Genomic DNA, 15,690 nt, shown 5'->3' on the forward strand with positions numbered 1-15,690 from the left:
CTTGGCCGCCTTCTTCTTCACCTTTCTGGCTGGATCGACGGCCTGGCCGCCGGAATTCGGCAGGGCATCAGCCATGGGCGGGAGGGTGGTGGGCAGGGAGTGGGAGGGTTTGGGGGAAATGGCGCGAAATGGGGCGCCGTGGTGGTGCTTTGTGCCACCGACGGGCGGGCCAGGGGAGGACAACTGCGCGCGTCCCGCCCGTCCGCGCGCTATCAGTTTCGCCTCAAAAGCGGCCCAAACTTGGGTCGGGATGGGTCGAAAGCGGACATAAATCGGACAAAAGTCCGTTTGCGCCCCTGCGCTGAGCCGTCTGGTTTGTCCGTTTTGCCCCAAACGGATGCACCCGGACAGAATGGGGTCGCGCGCTGGAGTTGGCCTTAGGGCATCTCCAACAGCGACCCACAAATTTCCTCCCGCATCCGTCCGCGTACAGGGTGGACCAGTCAGCGGACACGGATGCGGGAGGACACTATCCAACCATAGCCGCATACATTGAAAAATCTATTTGTACAAACCGGATGAAATTCATGCAAACCGGACGGATTTCATTCAAGTTTTAATATAATTTATATAAACGGGCGATATTTTGACCATTTTATTAAAAACTATTAAACAATCACTAAACCCTATATTGAACGATCACCTCTTAAGCGTGGCCGTCATGTACTGCCGCACCACCATCGGTGTCCGTGCCGCCATCGTTGTGAATACGAACCATTATGAACGAAGGGAGTACTGCTGTTTTTTAGTCCTACGTGGACACCAGCGATCTTTGAATTCAAAAAAAAAAAACTGCTTCAGAGTGTCTAGCTCCATTTCTAATTGCTCATTAATCTGTTAGCTAACAACGCAAAAAATAAGGAAATAATAATCTGTTAGCTAAAAGCTTGTATTTTCTTTTGATATTTTCATCAAAATGTTGGCTCCATTTCTAATTACTTGGTAATTTCATAGCTAAAGTAATGTTCTTATTTTGATTTTTTTATTTCTTATTTTATTTCGAAATATTTGGTTCCATTTCTAATTGCCCAATGATTTTTTAGCTTGTATTCTTCTTGATCTTCTTACGTGTGCACACAACGGTCGTGCATATGTAGTACTACTTCTGATTGGAGTTGTAGATAAACTTTGTGCGCAATTCAAACTTGAAGGTCAAAACCTCATACTTCCTCCATTTTACAATGTAGTGCGCCCGTGCTTTCCGAGATCTAAGTTTGACTATAAATTTAACCAGCGAGACCGACCGCGGTGGGAGCAAAAACTATTTAGTGGTACAATTTTTGCTCGCGCCGCAGTCGGCCTCGCTGGTTAAATTTATGGTCAAACTTAGATCTCGGGAAGCGCGGGCGCACTACATTGTGGAATGGGGGAGTATGATACTGGAATCAATTATTAACTTTTAGAATTTATAATAACTACATCAAGACAGTTGAGGGATAAAAGTAGATCTTTGTTAAGAGTCAGTTAGGGCGTCTCCAATGGCAACCCGCAAATTTTCTCCTGTATCCGTCCGCATACAGGGGTCCAGTTCGCGGACACGGACGCGTGAGGACGCTATTCAACCATAGCCGCATACATTGAAAAACAATCTATTTGAACAAACCAGATAAAATTCGTGCAAACCAGACGGATTTCATTCAAGTTTTAATATAATTTACATAAACGGTGACCGTTTTATTAAAAACAATTAAAAAATCACTAAACCCTATATCGAACGATCACCTCTTAAGCGTGGCCACCCCGTCCTGCCGCACCACCGTCAGCGTCCGTGCCAACCGCCGTTGTCATCGTCGTCCCTCCAGTGGCGCAAGGATGACGGAGGTCTCCTGCAGCCATGTCCACACCTGCCTGACGCTCACGGAGGAGCCGCTCCGCCTGCTGCTGCACGGTGCGAAGGGCTGTCCTGACCACTGCCGAAGGCGCTGGCGGCGGCCTTGCCCCTGGCATTGCCGGAGCAGTCGCCAAGTGACCCCTTCTTATGGATCTTGGCGATCTCGCTGTCAAGGCGGCGGCGGCGCCTGGCGGCCGTCTCAGCGGGGGTGACAGAGCGGTCAAGCGCCCAAACCGCGGCGAGTTCTGTGTCGTTGCGAACCCATTCCTACGCCACGTCCATCTTGGAGAACCCGGAGCGGCGACCGACATTGCGCGGGCCGTACCTCGCCTGTTGTCGTGCCATGCACTCGGCCTCAGATACCATGGCCTGAGAGCCAGAGGCACCGCCGAAACCACCGCCCGCGAGATAGTGGAGGATGCGGTCACGCGCCTTGGCCACCGCGGGCGGTAGCTCCTCCTTCATCCGCCGGCGATGGCGTCATGGTGGCGACGAGGGCCCGTTGATCCGCGCGTAGCGGCTTGATACGTCCAGTTTGCATCATGCTTTTATATCGATATTTATTGCATTATGGGTTGTTATTACACATTATGTCACAATACTTACGCCTATTCTCTCTTATTTTACAAGGTTTACATAAGGAGGGAGAATGCCGGCAGCTGGAATTCTTGGCTGGAAAAGGAGCAAATATTAGAGACCTATTCTGCACAACTCCAAAAGTCCTGAAACTCCACAAAAGTTATTTTTGGAAATAATAAAAAATAATGAGCGGAAGAAATACGTCAGGGGGGCCTCCACCTGTCCACGAGGGTGGGAGGCGCGCCCTACCCCCTGGGCGCGCCCCCCTGCCTCGTGGGCCCCATGTTGGCCCTTCGGTGCCCATCTTCTGCTATATGAAGTCTTTCGTCCGAAGAAAAATAAGAAGCAAGCTTTCGGGACGAGACTCCGCCGCCACGAAGTGGAACCTTGGCGGAACCAATCTAGGGCTCCGGCAGAGCTGTTCTGCCGGGGACACTCCCCTCCGGGAGGGGAAAATCATCGCCATCGTCATCACCAACGCTCCTCTCATCGGGAGAGGGCAATCTCCATCAACATCTTCACCAGCACCATCTCCTCTCAAACCCTAGTTCATCTCTTGTATCCAATTCTTGTCTCTAAGTCTGGGATTGGTACCTGTAGGTTGCTAGTAGTGTTGATTACTCCTTGTAGTTGATGCTAGTTGGTTTATTTGGTGGAAAATCATATGTTCAGATCCTTTATGCATATTAATACCCCTCTGATTATGAACATGAATATGCTTTGTGAGCAGTTACGTTTGTTCCTGAGGACATGGGAGAAGTCTTGCTATTAGTAGTCATGTGAATTTGGTAATCGTTCGATATTTTGATGAGATGTATGTTGTCTATCCTCTAGTGGTGTTATGTGAACGCCGACTACATAACACTTCACCATTATTTGGGCCTAGAGGAAGGCATTGGGAGTAATAAGTAGATGATGGGTTGCTAGAGTGACAGAAGCTTAAACCCTAGTTTATGCGTTGCTTCGTAAGAGACTGATTTGGATCCATATGTTTCATGCTATGGTTAGGTTTACCTTAATACTTTTGTTGTAGTTGCGGATGCTTGCAATAGATGTTAATCATAAGTGGGATGCTTGTTCAAGTAAGGACAACACCCAAGCACCGGTCCACCCACATATCAAATTATCAAAGTACCGAACGCGAATCATATGAACGTGATGAAAACTAGCTTGACGATAATTCCCATGTGTCCTCGGGAGTGCTTTTCTCTATATAAGAGTTTGTCCAGGCTTGTCCTTTGCTATAAAAAGGATTGGGCCACCTTGCTGCACTTTATTTACTTTTGTTACTTGTTGCTCGTTACCAATTATCGTATCACAAAACTATCTGTTACCTATAATTTCAGTGCTTGCAGAGAATACCTTGCTGAAAACCGCTTATCATTTCCTTCTGCTCCTCGTTGGGTTCGACACTCTTACTTATCGAAAGGACTACGATAGATCCCCTATACCTGTAGGTCATCACGGCTGTGCTGCGGGGCGACGCCATCTTGTCCTTCATGCGGCGGAGGCGCTGGGGGATGCCAATTCCTGCTTCACGCGGTGGCCGATGTGGAGGTCGCTGTTGTGCGGCCCGGCTCGTCCTTCACCTGCCGGAGTGGGGATGTCAGCTCCCTCTTAACGCGGACCCGCGGCGGGGACGGTAGCTCCTCCTTCATGCGCGGCGGCGACGGTGGAGCCGGACCCATCTGACGGAGTGAATTCTTCGTCCGTTAGAGCCGCCTCCGAGAGGAGAAGGGGCCGCTGCCGCGGCTGATCCTCCTCGTCGCCAGAGGAGATGACTACCTCCTCCTTGTCGGAGGAGCCTGCCGCCGTGAATGCAGATGGTCCAGGTGAGCGAGGGCTGCGACGCCATGATCCGCCTGACGAAGTACTACCACCATTGCCGCCTACGGGCGCGGAGAACCAGGACTTCAGCATAGCCGCGGGGCTCGGAGAGGAGAAAGGGCTCGGCGAGGGGCAGGAGGACGGTGCGGTGCTCGGAATGGTGCGGTTCTGGACGGTGCCGGAGCGCGGCTTAAATAGCCGCGGCCAGGTGGAGGGGTGGTCAGCCCGCTTCAATGCAGCGCAGCGGCCGAAGTTGCTTTCTCGGGACGCGGCGTCCGCATTGAAATGGCGGCAACGCCCGAGAGGTCGCGTCCGTCTACCCGCTTTCCCGTCCGTTCAAATCGCGGCATCAATGACGGCGGCTTCATGCTCTAGGCCGGCATGAATACGGCGTGGTAAGTGGCGCGACACGTGGGATGGAAAGCGCGGGAAGGGCGGGTGGGTGGTTTGGGTGGGTCGGGGTGGTCAGAAGAGGACTTGGGAGCGGTCCGGACTCCCGCAAAGCCCCCACTTTTGTCTCTGATTTGCGGGAGAAATCGCGTCTGGACCATTCCGGGGACCGATATAGACCCGCGTTTGATGACTTCCGTTATCCGGACAGCGCAGTCCGGATGGATGCAGGAGGTTTGAGGGTCGGCGTTGGAGATGCCCTTATAACCTTTAGAAGTTATCATTGTATCCAGCTTCTTTGGGAATATCTCCTCAGTTGCTTGGTCGTGCTAGCGATCATCCACCAATGTTGGAGATGCCCTTACACGGGAGCGAGTGAGAGATGGTGGCTTCTCATTTTATTTCGTTTGTGATTGCTGGCCGGACCGACAGATTGTCCCGCCGAGACCACAGCCGGCCCCAAAACGGCGAACCCCCACCCAAGTAGCAGCGGTTGAATCATCAACCGATCAGGTTGTTCAATGAAAAGTCAGCACAGCTTGACCATTGGGCGCCTGAGCCGGCCCCGCTGGACCGCTCCCTTCCTCCTGCGTGCCCTCCCGTCTGCAATTTGGGGCTCTTAAATGGAAGGACGCCATGATCAGAGACGAGAAGACGAGGGGAGGCAGAGAAGGAAGGGTCAATCCAGTCGGCTCGAGACGACAAGGGTGTGGGGCTCTCCGTAGCAAATCAAGGCTTTCGGTGCCTGTCAGTCAATCTATCTGCCCTACCCAAGTACAGATGGCCGATGCACGCGCCGCGCACACGACGCAACAGCTCCGGACGGCCCTGGCGCTGGCGGTGCGGCGACCCCTTCTCCCTCCTCCTCATCGCTATCTATCTACCTGGCCAGTGATCCATCATGAGTCTACATACCACATGGACCTAGCTATCATGTATAGTACTCCTATGTAATCGCCACCGCGCATGTGTGCATGCCATTTGCCAATGTTCTTTGTTTCCGTTGTTTAAAATGCTATATTGTCTACATGTGTCAGCGTCTTAAACTTTCCGGCTCAACTGCCGTCAATGGTTCTCAAAGGCAAACTAGGCATGACCGGTAGGGAGGTGGCGCTACACCGGTAGGTTACCGTGAAATTTGCAATTACACTGCTTTTGGTACCCTGTGCTGTCGAGACATTGTGGAGGCAACCAAACGACATCTCCAACGCGGTTCCCCAAAACAAACTTCCTATTTGTCTGTTGACTTATCTGGATTAGTTCGTGAACACGGATGCGAGAGCCGGTCATCCTTGGTCTGGTCTTTCATTTCAAATGCATAGTAATATGTGTAAATTAAAGTGCGGTGTTCATAACGCCCGATCGCAATCAAAAAGAGGCGAATGTTCATAGGTTTTACACGTGCCCGATCACAAATGTTTTCGTCCGACAGTCCATTCAAAAAACGACAACTTTGCCCTCCCAGACCGGTTGTCCGAGCCTTCTCGCTAAGTCTGCCGCCGGTTCATCCTCACCATCCGCCTCTTTGGCTGCCTCCATCTCGGCTGCCAAGCGCTACAACATCTTGACACAGATCGCACACATGATCAGCGCCACATCGTCATCCAGTTCATCAATCCTCATGGTCAATATTTTGGTATCCTTGGAAGCAACCGTGAAGCCAACTTTTTTCTCTTCGAGCTTGGTCTTCTTCTCTTTGAGGTTGATCTTCTTCTCGGTCATCGCCATCAAGATGTTAAGCGTCTCTGCCTTTTTTTCTCCTTCATGTCGGAGTGCTTGACACATGTCTCCTCCTTGGCCAAGATGCCCTTAAGCCTCTCAGTCATCTTGGCCGCCATCCCTTCCCGCTTCTCCTTTTCCTCTTTTGCCAGAACGCCCTTCTAACCTTATTGGGCGGCATTTTTGTTGGGTCGGTTGTATCACTACACGACAGCGGTGGAATAAAAAAACGCGGGAATTGGGGTGAAGGGTAGGGAAAAGGGGTTTTTGGAGCAGAAACATTGCGGACCGCTCCAAATGTGCGGGCCCTGTCTTAGTTTTGGGTGGGACAGGGGTGTTGGAGTCCAACATGGCGGAGGGTCCGGACTCCCACAAAGTCTGCCTAGGTTGCATCCGGTTTGCGGGAAAACGGACACGCGAACGTGTCTGTGAACAAATACGGGTCCGTGTTGCATGGCTTGCAGCGTCCGAACAGCTTAATCCGAAAGTCCGTGGCTGTTTTGAGAGTCCATGTTGAAGATGCCTTAATGTTTTTCTTGTCTCGAGGGACTGGGGATGCACCTAATGCTTCTTCATTTGATTTTTGTTACCTGTTCCATGCAGGTGTGACACTGTGCGTATATATTAGTGGACAATATATAAGTTCATTTTTTTGGATAAAATAATAATTAAAGGTGATCTCTCACGATCAGCTGGAAGCAGTCGACGTCACCGGAATTAAATGTCGCACCAACAAACAAGAATCGGTTAAGACATGCCTGTTTCCCGCTTCAATCTGCTCGCGTTTTGTCGATCCTTTTTTCCAGATTGGTCTGAACGCATCTCACCAAATGCATACACATATCCAGTATCCGATCGATATATCATGTAGCCTTAAGCGTCAGCACGCACCAGAGCGATCGATGGAGGACCCGGCCGCAAGCTAGCAACAGTTCCGGCAATGAATCTTCTTGAACAATCTTTTCTTTTGCGGGGGCTTCTTGAATAATCTTGATCAAACATCCAGATTAACAACAGTATTGGATTAGCGGTGCCATTACATCCCTAGACAAAATGATTAGCAACACAGTGCAGTGAACCAATTCTTCGTATTTTCTCTCGTGCTGTGCATACAGTACAAAGCACTATTTGTATATATTTGCTCAGCAGTGCCACTCGTCCAATGTAGACGAACGTTAGTCTGTTTCTAAGTACTATGACGACGTGGACGGTGGACGTTGCCATCGACACGCTAATTCATCACCAGCTGCTGATTAACATCATCGCTTAGCTCAACACAGCTAAGCAAAGTTAGCAAACTCTCGAACAGTGGCAAAGCTAGCGTCATCCAAATCAAGCCCATAATTATGTACAGCGCCGTTGAACTGAAATACGCACATCTTTCCCTGTCAACGTACCATTCCGTCGAAAAATCTCGAAGTTGCTTGCTTACGTACGTGGTGTAACCATGGACGGGTTATTGATGCGCGATCGATCGATTGATCGAGAAAGCTAGACGGCGGCGTCCATCGACCTCCGCCCATGCCGGCGTCCATCAGCGCTGTCCGCCTCCGGCGCCGCCCCTACAGTACACCCGGCCGGTGCGGCGTAGGAGCACACGCACGCGCCGTAGCTTTCATCTGACCTCGTCTCCGTGGTACGTGGCTCTTCCATTTCTCTCCTACTATCGGTCGATGTAGATTAGATTCCTGATTATCCCGGCTCGGCCTGTACACGGACGTGTGTTCCTTGTTGATGGGCACGCATGAGAGCTACTAGGAAGACGTAGACATCAAAAAATTTGTTGGAGGCCGGCGGCGCCATGCTCTTCGTACGACGTTGATCGACTGTGGCTTTCGGATCACCGCGTCTATGTTAGCGGCTTCTTTTGTTTTCTTGAAGTTTACTGGTTCATTTACTTGCGATTACAAGGATGGCACCGTAGCACCCGCACCACCGCATGAACAAGCTCAGAGCATCTGCAGCCGCGATTATCAAATCAGGCCCTTTATACATCGGCGGACGCGTCCTATCAATTCTCAAATTCTGGCCCGCACAGCCGTGTAGCATGTACGTCATATCCGGCATCCTATATCCATATTACAGATGCAATGTAATGAACTACCCTACGTGATCAAACAACAGACAATGAAATCAATATCAAACGGATAACGAAATACACATAAACCCACTTTACATCATCCAAAAGATCACCACAGATCATCGCCGGACAAGTTCTAAACTTAAACAACTAAAAAAAGATAACATAAACGGAGGAGCGGGATCACCACTTCCTCACCGGGTCTTTGCCGTTCCGGTCGCCGGCGCAGCTATAGGCGTCCGCAGCAGGTGATGTATCGTTTGAGTCATCGAAGGTGGAGCTGTGGTTGTCGCTGTCATTGTCAAAGGTGGAGTTGTGGTTGTCACCGTCCTCATCGGAGAGGACGATGAGCCCCTTCATCAGACGGACGGCCCTATCCTGCTGCCGCTTGAGCTTAGCAACCCGAGCCGCCTCTGCCGCCTCACGCTCCGACTGCTCAGTGCCAAGCCTGAGCGCCTTCGCGTTCTTCCTACGTAGCCGACGAGCATCTGTCTCCGTCATCGTCAGTGACCGACGGCAGACCCAAGCGAGGAGCCGCTCGTCCTTGTCGTGCACCGCCGGCAACCTGCGGCGGCGGCTCACGGATTGCTCGTCCACGTCCCTCTCCCTTGCCGGCTGCCTATCGAGCGGGCGACGTGCGCTTCCGATTCCGGTGTATGCGTCCAGGCTAGCGGTTCGGGGACTAGCACCCACCGCCGCCCTTGCGGAGCAGCAGCGGGCGGGGAAGGGGGGGAGCGGACTGCGTAGTCCTCGCGGAGCTACGCGCGAACTAGGAGGGGCCAGCTCTGGTGTCTTCGATGCGCCATCGCAGGAGCCGCGACACGACAAATCCGGAGATGCCCCTGTGTCCCCCTTGGACCACTCCAGCGCAATGCAGAGGGCCAGCTCCTCATCGACGTCGAGGTCGGAGCTCGACATCTCGCCGGAGTCGTTGGATTCGATCGAATTCAGATGGGGAGAGGAAGGGACTGAGCGAGAGAGAAGAATGGAGTGAGCCAGGGTTCGGATAGGGGACAGATTCGGTGGTGGGTCGGGCTGACGTGGTGGACGCACCCGTGCTGCCCCATATCCGACCTACATTTGGATTGGATACGCGGGGCACAGGACAGCCTGTGCGTTTGGAGCCGGTTTAAGGCGTCTGGCTCGATCGATTTTTTACGACCGGTCAGTGACTGAGGCATCCGCCCTGACGTTTAAGGACGGTTTGGATGCCCGGTCGTGGATCGCAACCACAACAACATGCTAAAATTGAGAGAGAGAAAAAAACTATGTTAATAGTATTATCGAGCTAGGCATAAAAAAGAATTCTCCGTCTACGTATAGTCGGACTCGAGAAACATGGTAAACTACATCAAGTTTTTTCTTTACTCTTGCTGAATAACAGCAACTATAAAGATTAATATTATATTTTCAGGGTTGCTGATGGATTCTTTCTGAAAGTTTGGACAGCTCCAACAATGTTGGGGACGAATAACGCACACCCCATCGTGCTATGTTGTCTGTATCCAAATTAACCCAACTAATTCGTCCACTCAAAATAGGAGGTACGTACTATGTACGGTGTGATGGCACATGCTATAGGTCAAAATCAATCCGGGCTTCCCCGATAATCAATCCGGCTTAATTAGCTCGGTGTGTTGGCACATGCTATCTGTCAAATCAGTCCGGCCAAGCTGTTAATAAGCTAGCTGCATTCTCGGTTGAACCTACCACGTGTCCTTGGGCAGCACATATTGATGCAAATGAAATGCCAACTTTTATCAGTGCAAACCTTCGTTTACAGATATACAGGAATCACGTTTCACCGATAAAAACGCACTCTCTCGTCGTGCTAAATAAGCGACACTTATTTTGTGACGAAAGAAGTACTTATAAAAGAAGAAATCGTCGCGACAAGACAGAGTATCGTATCATACGCTTTTGATACGATAAAAGATACGCACAAAAGTGAACAGTATCTTTTAAAAGCCGTGGGTACGCACGCGCCCATCTGTCATAAACGCGTTTAACCGAGCCAAATCCGTCAATCAGTGGTTTTTGCAAAACAATTATGCAAGATGTGGTGTTTTCTACAGAGAAACTGTATCCTAGTGTTTTTCGCAAACCTAACCCTCAAAGTGGTGGTTTTATGCAATTTACTCCTCGACTCGCCACACGATGCGTGCACTGGCAACTCAACATGGGTATGGTGTGATCCAGTGGGACGCACTCGCCCTCCGCTCTGCGCGCGCGCGGTACAGCCTACAGTCGACTGGCGGTAGATAGGCGATTAACTCCGGTCGTCGGTCGTCGTGTCCATAGATTCGTTTCATTCAGACACGGGCACGGCCGACGGCACATTTATGTCCCGGCGACCCAAAGCCGAGCCCGCTCCTTCCTTTGGCAGCGCGACCGGCTTTTAACCTCACGTCCACAGTTGCATCTTTCCGGGACGACCCGGGACCGACCGGGTGGTTCGGAGGCTCGCCAACGAACAAACTGAACTAAATTGAACCGCTCCAACAACGAGGAGTGTAGTTATTGTGAGCTGTTACGGTGGCCGGGGGCAGCACGTAGGGCCTCTACTCTACCATGTCAGCGAGATTCCTCGGCGGCCGGTTCCGGTTCGGCATACATGCGCGGCAGCTGTAGCAGCGACTGATCGGTGCAAGCGGTGGTTCGGCGCCGGCATGGGCGAGCTGCAGACGCGATGATGTCGAGACATCCATGGCTGCCCGGATATATACAACGCTCATTAACTGCCGTGGCGATCGACGCGGTGTTAGTTCGGCGTGATTATCTGGCGCGACGCGTGTTAGTGTAGCCAGGTCAACGCGCGGGAAAGGGGGTCAGCCGGGCTTTTACTACTACCTCTGATTCACTTTACAAGTCCTACGCTACATGACCTGCCTGCATGGGCACTTTGGCAACCGCCACCCACCCCGTCCCTCGGTCCTGTCCCTTTTTCTGTTATTACATCGCGGAAACTGGAATTCGAGGTAGAATAAGGCAAATGTACTATTTTTTGCATGGAAAAAGAAATTTTCATTACTCAAGGGGGCTTTTCAGCCACAACCACTAGTATAAAAAGACCCATTTGTCCCGGTTCCAGAGACCCATTTGTCCCGGTTTCGGAACCGGGACTAAAGCCCAATACATTTAGTCCCGGTTCGCCTACGAACCGGGACATGTGGGGCTCCACGTGGCCGCTGTGGCTTGCTCAGGCAGGAGGGCCTTTTGTCCCGGTTGGTAGGCTCCGTAGGCTCGCCGCGGACCTTGACTAGTCGGATTTGTGCCTCCTCGTCCTGTCGCCGGCGCACAGTGGATCTGCGGCCGTCATCGCTGCTGGATTTGGCGCTTCCGACCGTCGGCGACTACGCCTTGCCATGGATTGGCCGGGTACCGGACCGCACAGCCCCGACAGCGCTTCCGCCCCGCATGCAGGCATTGGATACGCCTCTAGCCGCTCAGATCTCTCCCAACGGCGGTTCACCGGCAAAGACACGCCCGGCCGTCGCCCGGGCACGGCACTGTCCTAGCGTCTCGTCGGCTCGCCGTTGCCGGTTATAAAGTGTGACGCCTGCCCGCGGCAGGTGGTGCCCGAGTTTCTATCACGCCGGAACATCCCGGATGGGTGTTCTTCAAGTGCAAAAAAGATGGAGTATGTGCTTCTTTTGATTCGGCTGTTCATCGGGTTCGGTGCAATTTTGACAGCTCATTGTTTGCTCAAATTTATTTGTGGGATGGATGCAAGTTTTGGTATTGGGAAGAGGATTACATCGATCTATTGATAGCATAAAATTTGATAGATGCTCATGCACTCGTTGCTACAATAGAGGCTAGAGGTCAGACTAGATGTGAAGCAACGTCGAATTCTTCGGAATCGAAAAAGAAAGAAGTGTGCAAGCTTGAGAAGCCAATAGAGAGAGAGTCAACAATGAAGACATAGAGAAGATATGAATCCAACTAGTGTGAGCAGTTATGGAAGTTGGATATCTTTTAAAGTGTTTAATTGTGGTTCTTGTTTTTTTTTGTCGTACTCTCGTAGCAAAGAATTGGTGAATTATGTACTCATATAAAAATGTCATTGAATGAAATAAATAAGAAAAAAATGTGTTTCGGTGGACAAAAATGAAATGCAAATGAAAATTATTACTCTGTTGGATAAAAGGGATCGGTTCGGTCCGACGAAAACTTATTGTAGTAAAAATACTCCACTAAGAGCATAACCCCTTAAACGCCCGCGGACGCGCCCCGTCGGTGACCGGGCGTGTCCATTTTGAGCCCCTATTTGTCCGTCTGTGCAGTCACACTCCTCATTTGTTTTCCTCATATATATCCGGCCACTTGCATGTGATTGGTGGAGACGAAAAGACAGAAAGAAAAGAATGAATAAAGAAAGAGAAAATGTGGTCCGGCTGGGGCCGCATCCTACGTGGCGGACTGCCTGGGCGTGTCCGAGTGCGTTCGCGAGCCCTCATATTCTCCCTACATTTGAGATGGATTTGAGGGTTCGCGGACAGCCGGGACGTATAGGATGATATGAGGGGTCTATTTGGGTCACGTTTTTCCTTCCTCTCCTATCTGGTCATTGACCAGATGCGTCTGCGGGTGTATGAGAGATGGTTTGAGACGCCTGGCTGTAGATGCTCTAAGAGTTTACTCCGTCGGATACTCCGCTATTTTTAGGATCGGTTAGAAATGCCCTAAGGTTGTGTCTGCGATGTGTTTAACTCATTTGGTTGAAAATTCTCGGGAATACAATATATTAACAAGTTTGTTCCCGTTTTACCTTTTAAATGTTATGCCCCATCCCATCAGGTGGGCCCCACTATCTGCTCAATGGGGTAAAGTGTGACAAACTCTTTCTTTGGGAGTGAAAAGTGAGTAGTATATTTATCGCAAAAAAAAGTGAGTAGTATATGGGTACCGTGTATTACCAGGTTCACTAGTAAATAGCAGTAAAAAGACAACTACTCCCTCTGTAAACTAATATAAGAGTGTTTAGATCATTACTTTAATAATCTAAACGCTCTTATATTAGTTTACGGAGGGAGTACTACAAAATACGCTTTACAAAGTTATTCACGGTCTCTTGATAACACTCACAAGTACTCGGCTGAGGAGATACTAAAGGGAAAGATGACATTGATCAGTATTACTAGTGTACCCATCGCGTCGATCCCAAAACCAGCCTTGTGTTGGATGCCACCACCTCAGGAAAAAACGGCATTATCGGTTGATGGTTCCTTCTCGGCTCCCGATGGTACGGCGGTGGCGGGTATGATCTTACGGAGGTTTGATAGGAGTGTTATCTTGCGGCATACAGATTCTTATTCCATTGCAATGATGCACTTGAGGCGAAAATGCATGCGCTAATACAAGATATGTTTTTTTTTTCGCGAATACGCAAAGCTTGCAATTCAACATACGGAACTGTCAGTTATTGTTCAGTTTGATATCAGCCTGACTCGCCGATGGCTCTATAAACACTTGCAACACTTGTTTATGATTACCTAGACTGTTCTGCTTACGGTCATTTAGCTTCGGAGATTAAAGCTCTTATGGTTGATATGGAGATTGTTCCACAAAAATTACATCGTGATCAAAATAGTGTGGCTGATTGTTTGCCAAGGTATAAACGCTCTGAACGTACCACAGTTATCTGGTTACATAGCGGGTCCCATGTATGGAGGAACTCTTGCCTTTTGACCAGTGGGGGAGCCAGAAATTAAATATCAAGGGGGCCAAATGACTCAAAACTTTTGATAACAGGGGCCAAACAATACTAATACATATATTTTTGTCTAAATTATATATTGTTCATCTACTAACTAGCACTCATTGTGTGGACGGCCCGACTCGCTGTTTTCCTCTCGTCCCTGCGGCTGGAACCCTAGCCGCCGCCAGGGGAGGCCGATCTTCCAACGCCGTTCTTCGGCGGCTCCCCTTCGCCGGCGACCGCAGTCGTCGGTGGTGAGGGGGGGTCGCCAGATCCACGCGTGTGGATTAATTTTTACTCCCTCGTAGTTTAGGTTTTTAGGTTGTTCATCGTCTTTGCTTTGGCGGCAACGATGACATCGCTGAATGAATATTCTTCGGATCCTTCCCTGACGAGGCCATCGGTCTTATGGTTGGGGATGGATTTGAAAACTAGTTTGTTCAAGCAAGGATGGTGTGGTGGCATCCTCGTGGTGGACCTGTGTCCTCGGGCTCCGCCGTTGCGACGGCGTTTACTCCAGCATCGGCGCGGAGCTTGGTAGGTAGTCCTGGAGAGGATGCAGATTGTGGTCTGCATTGATGACATCTGGAAGACTGAGCATGTGCTGGGCTCGTGGTTCGTGGATTACAGGTATGGTTTCCTCCTTCGGCGTTTTAGTCGTGGTGGGGTGCCAGGCCTGGAGTTCGATGGCGTGTCTGAGGTGTTGCCCCCGTCTGATTCGTTCAACGGCAAGGGCTTCACTTTCGGTGAGCCACCTTGGAGGTCCACAAAGCTGCATATCAGCGATGGAGCCGCGTCGAGCTTGGGTGAGGAGGTGATTCCTCAGAGATGTTCCGCTATCTTTTCAACTTTGTCATGTCGGTCCTTACGTGGCTTGTACTTTTTTTGTTATGATATAAATGAGACACGTATTACCATGCCAAAAAAAAAACTAGCAGCAAATCACTGATCTTAGAGGGGGCCAGGGCCCCTGCTGGTCCCCCTGTCTCCGTCATTGCTCTTGATTGTAACACTATAATTCTGGAATAAAACCTTTTTTTTCTTGAATAAAAAAGAATACGCACATTCCCCCACCTTGAAGAAATATGGGCATCCTTCTAAGAAAAAAAGAACATGGGCACTATTCTTGTGAGCATCGCCCAGCTGCAGCTGCCTGCTGGCTAGCATGTGTCTCGCGGACGGGCATCGTTGCGACCATCGACCGAAAGCGCAGGCTAGCCCGTGGACGCACTCGGTCGGCCGCTACGTAGTCGTACGTTGCGTTGGTTCTACAGACAGATCAAAATGACCAACCACCGTACACAAGGAGGACAGGCAGCGCCGTTGGCATCTTGCGGCCGGGCGCGCGTACGGAGCCGAGCCTTTTCTAGGCTCGTAGCTGTGGTGGTTCGGCCAATGACACACCGGGAGGCGCTTGCGTGCGTGCCACGCCCAGCCGTCGAGCGTGTGCGGGAGGAAGACGCACCGGGCCGGGCACTCTCGTTTGGCGCCGAGCGAGCCGGCGCGCGTACGCTCGCCAAAAGGGCGGCACACGCACCCGTCGCCATGCACGTACGCCCCACA

This window comes from Triticum aestivum, chromosome 7D (genome assembly GCF_018294505.1).
Source record: "Triticum aestivum cultivar Chinese Spring chromosome 7D, IWGSC CS RefSeq v2.1, whole genome shotgun sequence".
NCBI classification, from domain to species: Eukaryota; Viridiplantae; Streptophyta; class Magnoliopsida; order Poales; family Poaceae; genus Triticum; species Triticum aestivum.